Below are 10085 nucleotides of genomic sequence, written 5' to 3'. Positions count from 1 at the left end.
CCTTTTCCCCTATGTGTGCATAATAAGCAGCTGATCAGATGGAAATGTCTGCTACAGACATACCGTGAATGCACAAGCATACTCTGCCAAGAATCTGCAAGGTCCTTGAATCACAGGCAGCTTCAACCAGCTCACACACAACTGATCCACTTAGTAACTTTCTCCACCTCACACAGCTCATTTACCAATTAGCTCTGCAAGGTACCAATCATAAAATTCTGGAGTGCTTTAGATGGCAATCTAAGCTCCGCCTCTGCTTCTTGGAAACACCCAGCCTGCAGCTTTCACACTGGGTGCAAACAGAGTACAGTGACTAATCCAGGCGTGTTTCAACAGATGGTTAGATCTGGCCTAATTCAGTCATCGCAGTTGAATGAGGTTGAGAGGAGAAGCCATTGAGATCCCTTTTCGGAGCTGTGTGGTCTCAGAGCTTGCTGGCATTGTTAAGGGGTCCCTTTCTGAGCAGCCCTGTGTCCCAGAAATGAGAGAAGACTGACTGATAAAGGTAATGTGAACTGCTGCAGTTTTGTGCATTACTTTGTGAGTCTGTGCTGTGTATCAGTGATGTGTACCAGCCTGGTTACAGTTACAGTAAGATTATACCATGTTGAAAGTAAGGCAGTCTTATTTTATGTAAATCATTTTATAATGAATGTTTTAGAAAGGTTGCAGTAAACCCTATGCTGAGCCACCGTTGCCTGTGATTCCTTCTTCTCTAACAATGTTTTCACCACTGCTATTTAATCTCATGGTGAGTTTAATATTGAACACCAATCTGACATAACATTTGTCAAGGTGAATAAATTAACAATAAAGCTTATCATTTCTAGTTCCCATATATTATGAGAGGATATAAATAGCATTTTTAGCTCCCTTAGAGTTAATCCTTAATTATAGGCTATAATTCTGTGTGGTTACCTGGTTGAAGTTGCTGAACAGTTCAAGGTACAGTTCTGGATACTTACAAAACTTTAATTTCTGTGCTTATTTTTACCTATTTTTAAGCTCTCATAACAACCATTATGGAGAACCACATCAGATCAGTTCTATGACATTAAGCAATGATGATGATCTTTCCAATCCCTTCAGCCTGTCATGAGACCATGTTTTGGATATTTTAAGACTTAAGCAGATCTAACTCACACTTATTGTATTCTATCCTTCATTTGCAACTTTGTGTGATTCTTAAGTGTCATTTCAGTTCATTTATGTTTAAAGTGGCAACTGTTGTTCACAATAACTTTGTATTCTTTCATATTCAAATTCAATTTTAAGTCATCTTTCCATATGTTGATTATTCCAGCGAGGATGGAATAATTGTATTTTTAAATTAGAATCACTCCTGATTTTTGATTATTTTACAATCTTCCTCTTTATTTATAAAAATCTTCATTTTATTTGGTCAATGCAACTCAGCTTGGACAATATTATAGATACTGGTTCTATCATTTGTGTTAGAGGAAATGGGGTTCAATGACTATATGACATAATTGACATAGATTAGAAAGTAAAGGACAGTAATTACTTTATCTTATAATTGCTTGTTATGTTGTTAGCAGATTATATTGGTGGTATAAACTGTCAATTTCGTAATCTTAATGTTCAGAATTTTGAATGTGCAAAGTAACAAAGACTAGTTGCATTTGGACTAACAGTATGTAAATAATATGCAAAGGGAAAGGATACAGAACTGTTTTGCTATTTTTTTCTGTTTATTTCTTTTGGTATATCATTGAGCAAGGCAATTTACCAATCGGAAAGAAATGGTAAGCTTCATTGATTAGAACTTATTTTTCTGCTTTGCAGCCAATCTCTTCAAATGTTGCATTCCATTCTATTCACATTCTGAAAGTGCAAGGTCTGACTTCTGCCTTGAATGCTTGCGTCCAAGGGTACAGATCACATCTCACAGAATGCCTGTGATTGTGTTGGGATTTGACCTGGTTTTGTTTAATAACTAAGCTGTCATTGATCTATAGACCGAATCCAATCTGAGTATAGTTCCAGAAACCTGCAGTAGCCTTTTTTTCAGCAGTGCACTAAAATTACCACATCGAAGTTAACATGTTTGAAAAATCCATTTTATTTTTCTCCTTGTATTTACTCATGAAAAATGACAAAATATCTATTGATATTTGCACCTGCATTCTGTTTGCATGTGTTGGATGCACACAGAACTACTTGAATATGAAATGAGAAGGGTTTTCCCCAGTGTATAGACACAGACATAATGCATGTGGAGATTAGATCCAGGTGAATCTCCAGTGTAATGTGAGCACGATCCTGATTCAAAAAATTCCCTTATTTAAAAGTAGCATTTGGATAGCTTGAGACACAGGTCAGCCAATGACCTTCATAGAGATTGGATCATACAAAATATTTATCCTCGGATGATTCGGGGAGATGGACACTTACCTGCTGGGGGAGCCCTTCCATCTTCTGTGCATGTCACATCAATGACTGCAAAAGTGGTCAGGTTGCACGCAGAATTTATTTAAATATTAATGAGGCAATTTGAATAGTGGATAATTTGAACAAAGCCAAAATTAGAATTCTGTGCACATTGAGGATTGACTGCTTTATCCCCAAATGATTGTCTCTGAATAAAAAGGAATTAAGCTATTGAGATAAAAGGAGGCAAAGTACAGTGTGACACTAAGGCTGTTTCTGATTTCTTTTTCCCTTAATATCCACATTTACATAGAGAGACACAATTTCTAGTGTGCATCCTTCAGCAGGGATATTTTCCATCCTTTACAATGTGTGAACATACTGGAACTTAACAGGGCCACCAGAGGGAGCCATTTATTACAGCCCATAGCTGAGGGAGATGGCAGACATTCACCCTGAAGAAGTGTTACCTGCTGTTCACCAATCCTGAAATGATATTGAGCCATGGGGTCTCCCTTGGTACAGGCAATAGAATAGATTTTGCGCTTAGATTATTCATAAAGGATAGATTTTAACCTTTTGGGTCTTGCACTTTCTGACCCTGACAAAAATAATTTATATGTATCTTTATTTTAGATCTCTCTGCTGTATTTTCTGGCCTAAGTAATAGGTGAATTTTGGGTACATCAGATCACCCAATTTACAGATTAAGAGGAGCTTGAAACAGGGAGCCACCTCTAGATGCTGAAGGATAGGTCCCTGCAGAAATCCACAAAAAGCTGGAGGAATTCTGTAGGTCGGGCAGCATCTATGGAGGGAAATGGACAGTTGACATTTCAGTTTGAGACCCTTCATCTAGGCTGAAAGATAGAGGGGAGGAAGCTGGTATAAAAAGATGGAGGGTAGGGGTGGAGCAAGAGCTGGCAGGTGGATAGAAATGGGCAGTGTAGGGTTGGGGAACAATCAGGTTGGGACCGGTGGAAGGAAATCTCCAGAGATGATGAGATCTGTGATGATATGGGAGACAGTGGCTTGATCATCAGTGGGGTCCCAGTCCAAGGTTAGATAAGAGGAGGTGTCTGAGAGCTGCAGAAATAGTATGTCATGGCAAACTGGCCTTGTTTAGAGCCTGATACTATCTCATAATGATAATTGGGGTGAGTAAACAAAAGATCCCAAGTGGTTCAAAACAGATGTAAGACACACAGAGTGAAGTAAGATATGCTGTTTCCATGCAAGTTCCTGTGGTTGGTTGATTAGTATAATTATCTACAGTCTCGTGCAGTTTTGAATGTGCATTCACCAGTGTGGATAAAATCAGGAGAGATGTGAATAATTGGCGTCAGAATAGTGGAATGAAAATCCTTGCCACCTTAGAAAAAGATCAGATTACATTTCATTCTATTGGCCTCATTAGTCAAGGTTGAAGGATTAAGAAATGATAGGTGAAAGTGGAGAGAGGGGAATGCAAAGTGTAGGTATGAAACTGCAGGAAAGGAATGGTGTTGTTTGGTATCAGTGTAATTACTACTGAGGTGGAGGTGGTGAAACATGAGGTGATTACAAAGAAGATGGTTCTGTATGTCATTTTATAGCACTATGATCCAGGCACAATGTGGCAATATATCTAGATGAAGCTGAAGGATCTGACACAGTAGATGTTAATGTCCATTCAAGGAGGTTAAAAGAAAAGTGGGAGAAGATTTAAATAATAGTGTGAGGAGAGAGAAAGAGAGGTTCTAGAATGATGGAAGACAGTAGTGATGATAGAAAAGATGCACAAATTGGAGATTATTGAGTACAGCAGAGTCCGGTAACTGACTGTTTCAAGGTGTACACAAGGACAGCAAACAGGTATGCAGAGTACAAGGAGGTGATTGTAAAGTGATGTGTAAGAAATAAATATATCAGTCCAGGAACTGGGGATATTTAAATCATTGAATGTTTGGTTTAGGAATAATGTGGAAGAGTTATAAGTCCTTGGTAGTTGACAAGGCTGTAACATGGAGCATCTTGTTGAAGTGGATCAATAATAATAGATCGGGTAAACATACAGGGATAAGAATTATTTGTGGGAATAGAAAAGGCAACGTGTGAGGTAGTGTACATGAGATGGGCTTTGATTACGTTGGAGAGGGTCCTTTCTGTAGTGTGTGTAAACGTGTGTTGTCTGAATGGCCGAAGGGCCTGTATTGTGCCGTATTGTTCTATGGTTCCATATTTGCACATGCTCTGTGTAGTTGGAGAGAGTGGAGTAACCATGTGTTTTAGAAATTCTCCATCCCTTATTTTCACATTCCTGGAACTGCATGCATTTGGAATAAGAGTTGGTGATGAGGATGTAAAGAACAAATTGAAGACAAAAAGGTTGGATGTGGCATAGAAAAACTAAAGGATTTCAAGTCAAGACAACTGTGAGCCGACAGCATTGATGAGCACAGCAGCATTGTGAGGATCTGGCAGTATACTTGAGAACAGTGGCTGCTAAACCTGAGTGACTGTGGGTAAGTGTGGGCATGAGGGAAAAATTCTGCTGAAGCTTTCCGTGGGAAGAGGGAACAGTGCAGTTTGAGATGTCCGAATGAGTAATTTGGAGGAGGACCAGCACAATTCTTGTGGAGAAGAGTGAGGTTACATAGCTACAGTGTGATCAACAGAGGGACTTCAGGTGTATATGTGCACTAGGTTAATAGAGTTGCTTATGGGTCCAACAGCTGAGGCAAACAGTGAGTACATTGTCTCGATGAAGGACTGCTCAGCACTACAGCTTTGACATTTTCTCCATAGATCCCTCAGTCCATAGATACCTCAAGGTTGCTGCGCAGGTTGATAGGGTTGTTAAGAAGGTGTATGGTGGGTTGGCCTCCATTAGTCGGGGTATTGAGTTCAAGAGTCGCGAGGTAAAGTTGCAGCTCTATAGAACTCTGGTTAGACCACACTTGGAGTTTTGTGTTCAGTTCTGGTTGCCTTATTGTAGGAAGCTTTAGAGAGGGTGCAGAGGAGATTTACCAGGATGCTTTCTGGATTGGAGAGGGTGTCTTATGAGGATAGGTTGAGCGAGCTAGGGCTTTTCTCTTTGGAGAGAAGGGGAATGAGAGGTGACTTGATAGAGGTGTACAAGATGATAAGAGGCATAGATCGAGTGGACGGTCAGAGACTTTTTCCCAGTACGACAATGGTTAATATGAGGGGACATAACTTTTAAGGTGATTGGAGGAAGGTATAAGGGGGATGTCAGAGGTAAGTTTTTTTTACATAGAGAGTGGTGGGTGCATGGAATGCACTGCCAGCAAAGGTTGTGAGGGGCAGGTATTAGGGACATTTAAGAGATTCTTAGACAGCCACATGAATGATAGAAAAATGGAGGGAAGGGTTAGATAGATCTTGGAGCAGGATAAAATGTCGGCACAACATTGTGGGCCGAAGGGCCTGTACTGTGCTGTAATGTTCTATGTTTTATGTTCTTAAACCTTGTGGTGTGTGACAAGTTTATGAAACTAATCAAAGTTATTAAATGCACATTTGATCATGCATGTAAAATTTCAAAGTCTAAGGAAACACCATCGAGGAATGGCAAAGAATTTCACCCAATGCAAGATATAAATGCGCTAGCAGCTCAGTCACCAAGCAGTAGCACAGTGTCTGTCCTAAAGCAGAATCCGAAGCGGGTAGGTGAGACTGGTGCACATTGCTGTTATAGATGTAACAGAAGCCACCCACCACATGTATATCTATTCAAAATGGAAAATAAAAACACTTAATGTCAGAAAGAAGGGCACATATCCTCAGTGTTCTGGTCTAAAGCCATGTTCGTCAAAGCAGCCCCACTAATCTGATGGTTTCACAGTAAAAAGGAAGTCTACACATTGTTAAAGCCAATAGGAACAATGGAGAATGGGTGTTATGTAAAGATACAAATGTGATGGCAGTTTAGTCACAGAACAATGACAAAAAGTAGAACAACTTCAAGACAAAAGTATGGTAAATGGTCCGTGCCTTGACATTGAAGCAGATTTCTCAATTGTGGGCAGACATGTCTGACATCTCTGATTAGGTTCAGTTAACTACCACTGACGAAGAGTACAGTGAACTTGAAAACATTGAGACAGAGTATTGAAGACTTTAGGCTAGATGAAATGTTTAGTGAATCGCAATTGTCAACAAATGGAATTACCAATGTGTGTCACTGACTACACTAATCAACCAACATTGATTGCAAAGATTGGCTCAGAGATTTGAAGCTCGGCTAGATAGGGATGTCCAGTATGGATAGTTCAAGATCACACTTAGACTCATGATTGGGAAAATATACAGAAAAATCTGCAAGATATCTAGAAAGATATTACGGGTTATCTGGCAATATTCATTTCAAACCAGGTGCAAAACCAATACTTTCTAATCCTCAATCTGTCTTCTATCCATTGAATAATCAGACGTAAGAAAGTTGGACAAATTAGAAAGAAATGGAGTTCAAATAAAGACAAGCAAAGTATAGATCACTATCTATGCAATCAAGATGAACTCATAGACACAAAACTTGAAGAAAATCTTTGAACATTAGAAGAGCAGGCAGCTACATGCACATAATATTAAGCTCAAAATAAACAGCTGTGCATTCTCACAGAAAGAAATAGTTTTACTGTGGGCTACAAATAGATGCAAGCCGATAACAACCAATCAATGAAAATATGCAGGCAATTGTGAAGGCAAGGAACTGATTGCTGAGATTGTAGAGTCAAACCATCAGAAATACTTTTGCAGAGTTGGAAGTGGTTAGTGTGACCTTTTTGAAAAGTATTAATTGATTATTATAAGAAAGTCCTCCAGATAGTCACTCCAAATCAAAGGAAAACATATTTGGTCCTGTACTCTCAGGGTGGACCATCGAAAAATTGAAATATGTTTTCTCAGGTCTTGGCTCGAAAAAAGAGATCTTCTCGAATAATGGTCCTCAGTTTCATTTATTTCTACTCGAGTGCTTTATGAAGTACACAGTGAAATAAGTGTGTGCATTGTACCATTATCGTTCAGCAGCAAATGGTGCAGCAGAAAGATCGGTGAGAATTGTCGTGGAAGCTTTGAAGGAACAGGTATTACAGGTCAAGTTTAATAATAAGACGTCAATTCAGAAACTTTTTGCTAAACCATAGAATGACACCACATTCCACAAGAGGTTATTGAATTACTAATGTACAGCTAACTCAGAATATGATTGAACTTAGTTTAACCAGATCTTGAGAGGAGAGTGTAAGTGAGATACATGATATAGAAACAGAATTATTTAACTCTGTTGTGGAGAGAAACAATTCAAACATCAGGATAGAATTCATATGTTAACATCACCCAACTGTCATTTTTCTGCCATTCAGAATAAGGGTGTTGAAGTGATAGCTGAAGAATGTGTATTCAGAGAATCCTTATGAAACTAGGAGGCAGAATTAGAAATGTACACATAAATTATTTGACACCTACAAAAGATTATCAATGGGATATTGAAGAATGACATGATCATGAGGTTATTCTGGAAGTTGATCCAGTGGAGACTGTGGAAGGGATTAGACTCTACTGAAGTCAGTCAAGAAGTGGCACCTTTTTCACGTTATCAAATGGATACAATACCAGTGGGATGTTCCTTTGAGAAGATCGTTGACTCAGAAAACCCATTAAAAAGTTAAATCTGTAAATAATGTGAATATGTAATCATTCTTTTTAACAAGGGGAAGGTATGTGTAAAATGATCTTTATGTATACTTCATGCATCTCAGTGCAGTTATGGAATAAAAATGATGTACATGTTTTAGCAGTTTTCCATATCTCTTAGTGATTCATTATGTTCACGTTACTACCATCAGGGAGGAGGTACAGGAGCCTGAAGACCCACACTCAATATTTCAGGGACAGCTTCTTCCTCTCTGCCATCAGATTTCTAAATGGTCCATGAAACCATGAACACTACCTCATTATTCCTCTTTTGCACTATTTTTGTAACTTGTAGTAATTTTTAATTCTTTGTCCTGCGCTCTACTGCTGCCGCAAAACAACAAATTTCGTGGCATACGTTGGTGATTTAAAAAAAACTTGATCATGATTCTGATGTTCCTGGTAATACATGCAGTTAGAACAAGAACCCATGAAATAGTACACTATCTACAACAGGTGGAGAGACCAGAGAATAAAAACTTGGAACCAACCGATGGAAGTGTATACAGAGATAAGTGTAATTGTTATGGCTGACTTGAATTTCCCAAGGGTAGATTAGAAAGTCTATAAAAAGCACAATCTGTGTGAGAACATGATCCTGAATGTATTACTGGATTGTCACACTGAGCAAATGGTTATGGGGTCAGGTAGAAACTAGCAAGAAAACAGGAAAATGTTTCAAACATTCCTGTGTGTATAATTGCATGAAAAGATGAAAGAGGAAATGGTAGGATAATTGAGAGACTAATGACTGTGTAATATCAACATAAACATTTGAATTCTACCTTTTTGGTGTACTAGTCAAGAACCATCTTTTGGCCTGGGATTGGATTCCTCAGGCGTGCAAATAACAGAGGTTGGATTAAAAGGTATAGGAAGTTTTGATCAAACACTGACTGAGGAAGGGAAAGCATTACCAGATGTCAACAACGTTTAAGGAAGTGATTGTTGAAATCAATGACAGTCTTTCCACAATCTTCATGGAATATTTCTAAACAAGAAGTGTGGCTGAACAATTGTAGTGGGGTCATTAAAACACCATGTCTTTAAATGGCATTAGGATGACCTTGACAATCACAACCCAGTAATTATTATGTTGGGTGCAGGTAAAATGTTACAAGGAATCCTGAAAGGATGAATATTGAAACACCTGTACAAGTGTGAAGTATTAAGACGGAGTCAGTATGAGTTTGTGGGAGGGAGTTCCTGTAGTAGTTTGAAGAAGAAAAAGGCTTCTGATACAGTTGAAGTACTGATCTACACTGTAGGAAGGCACCGACGTCACAGGAAAAAGGAGGCTGGATCCAGAACCACATCAAACATATCCAAGAGCATTGAAGTAAAAGGTGGTTGTGAGATGAGATCAAGTGCCACAGAATTAGTATTGGACTCATTGCTGCTTACAGTATAACTAAAGCTCAGGTCAGAATAACCTAACTTTATAGGTGATACTAAATTGTACCGGGGAATTAAAAATAGAGAAAACACAAACCTATACAGAAAGTTTTGGTCACTGGGAAGAGTTATAAAGCAGCTAGCCTGATATCAGTTGCAAAAAAATACAAATTGCTGGAGGAGCTCAGTGGGTTAAGCAGCATCAGTGAGGGGATGGGGATTGTCAACGTTTTGGGTTGAGACCCTGCATCAGAACTGAGAGTGCAGAGGGCAATAGCTGATATAAAAAGGAGAGGGGGAGGGGTGAGACAGGGCTGGTAGGTAGGTTGGTACTCACCTGACTCCTTTTGGGCCTTGTCCAATCATCCACCACAATTCTGCCCCTTAGAATGTCTTTAACACTCATTCACCAGCCAATCTCCCAACCTGACCTGACGAATCACCCAACAACATGCAGATCTAACTTGGCAATCTCCTACCCTATTCTGATCACCACATTTCCTCCATCCCACCTCCCACTTTCAAGCAACAACCATCTTTGACTATGGCTTGAGTTTCCCAACTATCAAACTTGTCATTAATTCCAAGTCTGTTACCTA

At 39.1% G+C, this 10085-nt stretch overlaps 1 protein-coding gene across 4 annotated transcripts in view; it reads left to right on the top strand.

Moving 5' to 3' along the window:
• The first annotated feature begins 239 nt into the window (after positions 1 to 239).
• Positions 240 to 10085, top strand: part of LOC127578801 (extracellular sulfatase Sulf-2-like) — a 247888-nt gene continuing 238042 nt past the window's right edge. For all 4 annotated transcript variants that reach the window (XM_052031263.1, XM_052031264.1, XM_052031261.1 and 1 more), the window contains exon 1: positions 240 to 505. The gene's annotated coding sequence lies outside the window, so the exon portion shown is untranslated. The remainder of the gene's footprint in view (positions 506 to 10085) is intronic.

Source organism: Pristis pectinata, chromosome 16 (assembly GCF_009764475.1).
Source record: "Pristis pectinata isolate sPriPec2 chromosome 16, sPriPec2.1.pri, whole genome shotgun sequence".
Classification (NCBI taxonomy): domain Eukaryota; kingdom Metazoa; phylum Chordata; class Chondrichthyes; order Rhinopristiformes; family Pristidae; genus Pristis; species Pristis pectinata.
Note: the sequence above shows the minus strand (reverse complement) of the source record. Positions and strands in the feature narration are given on the sequence as shown.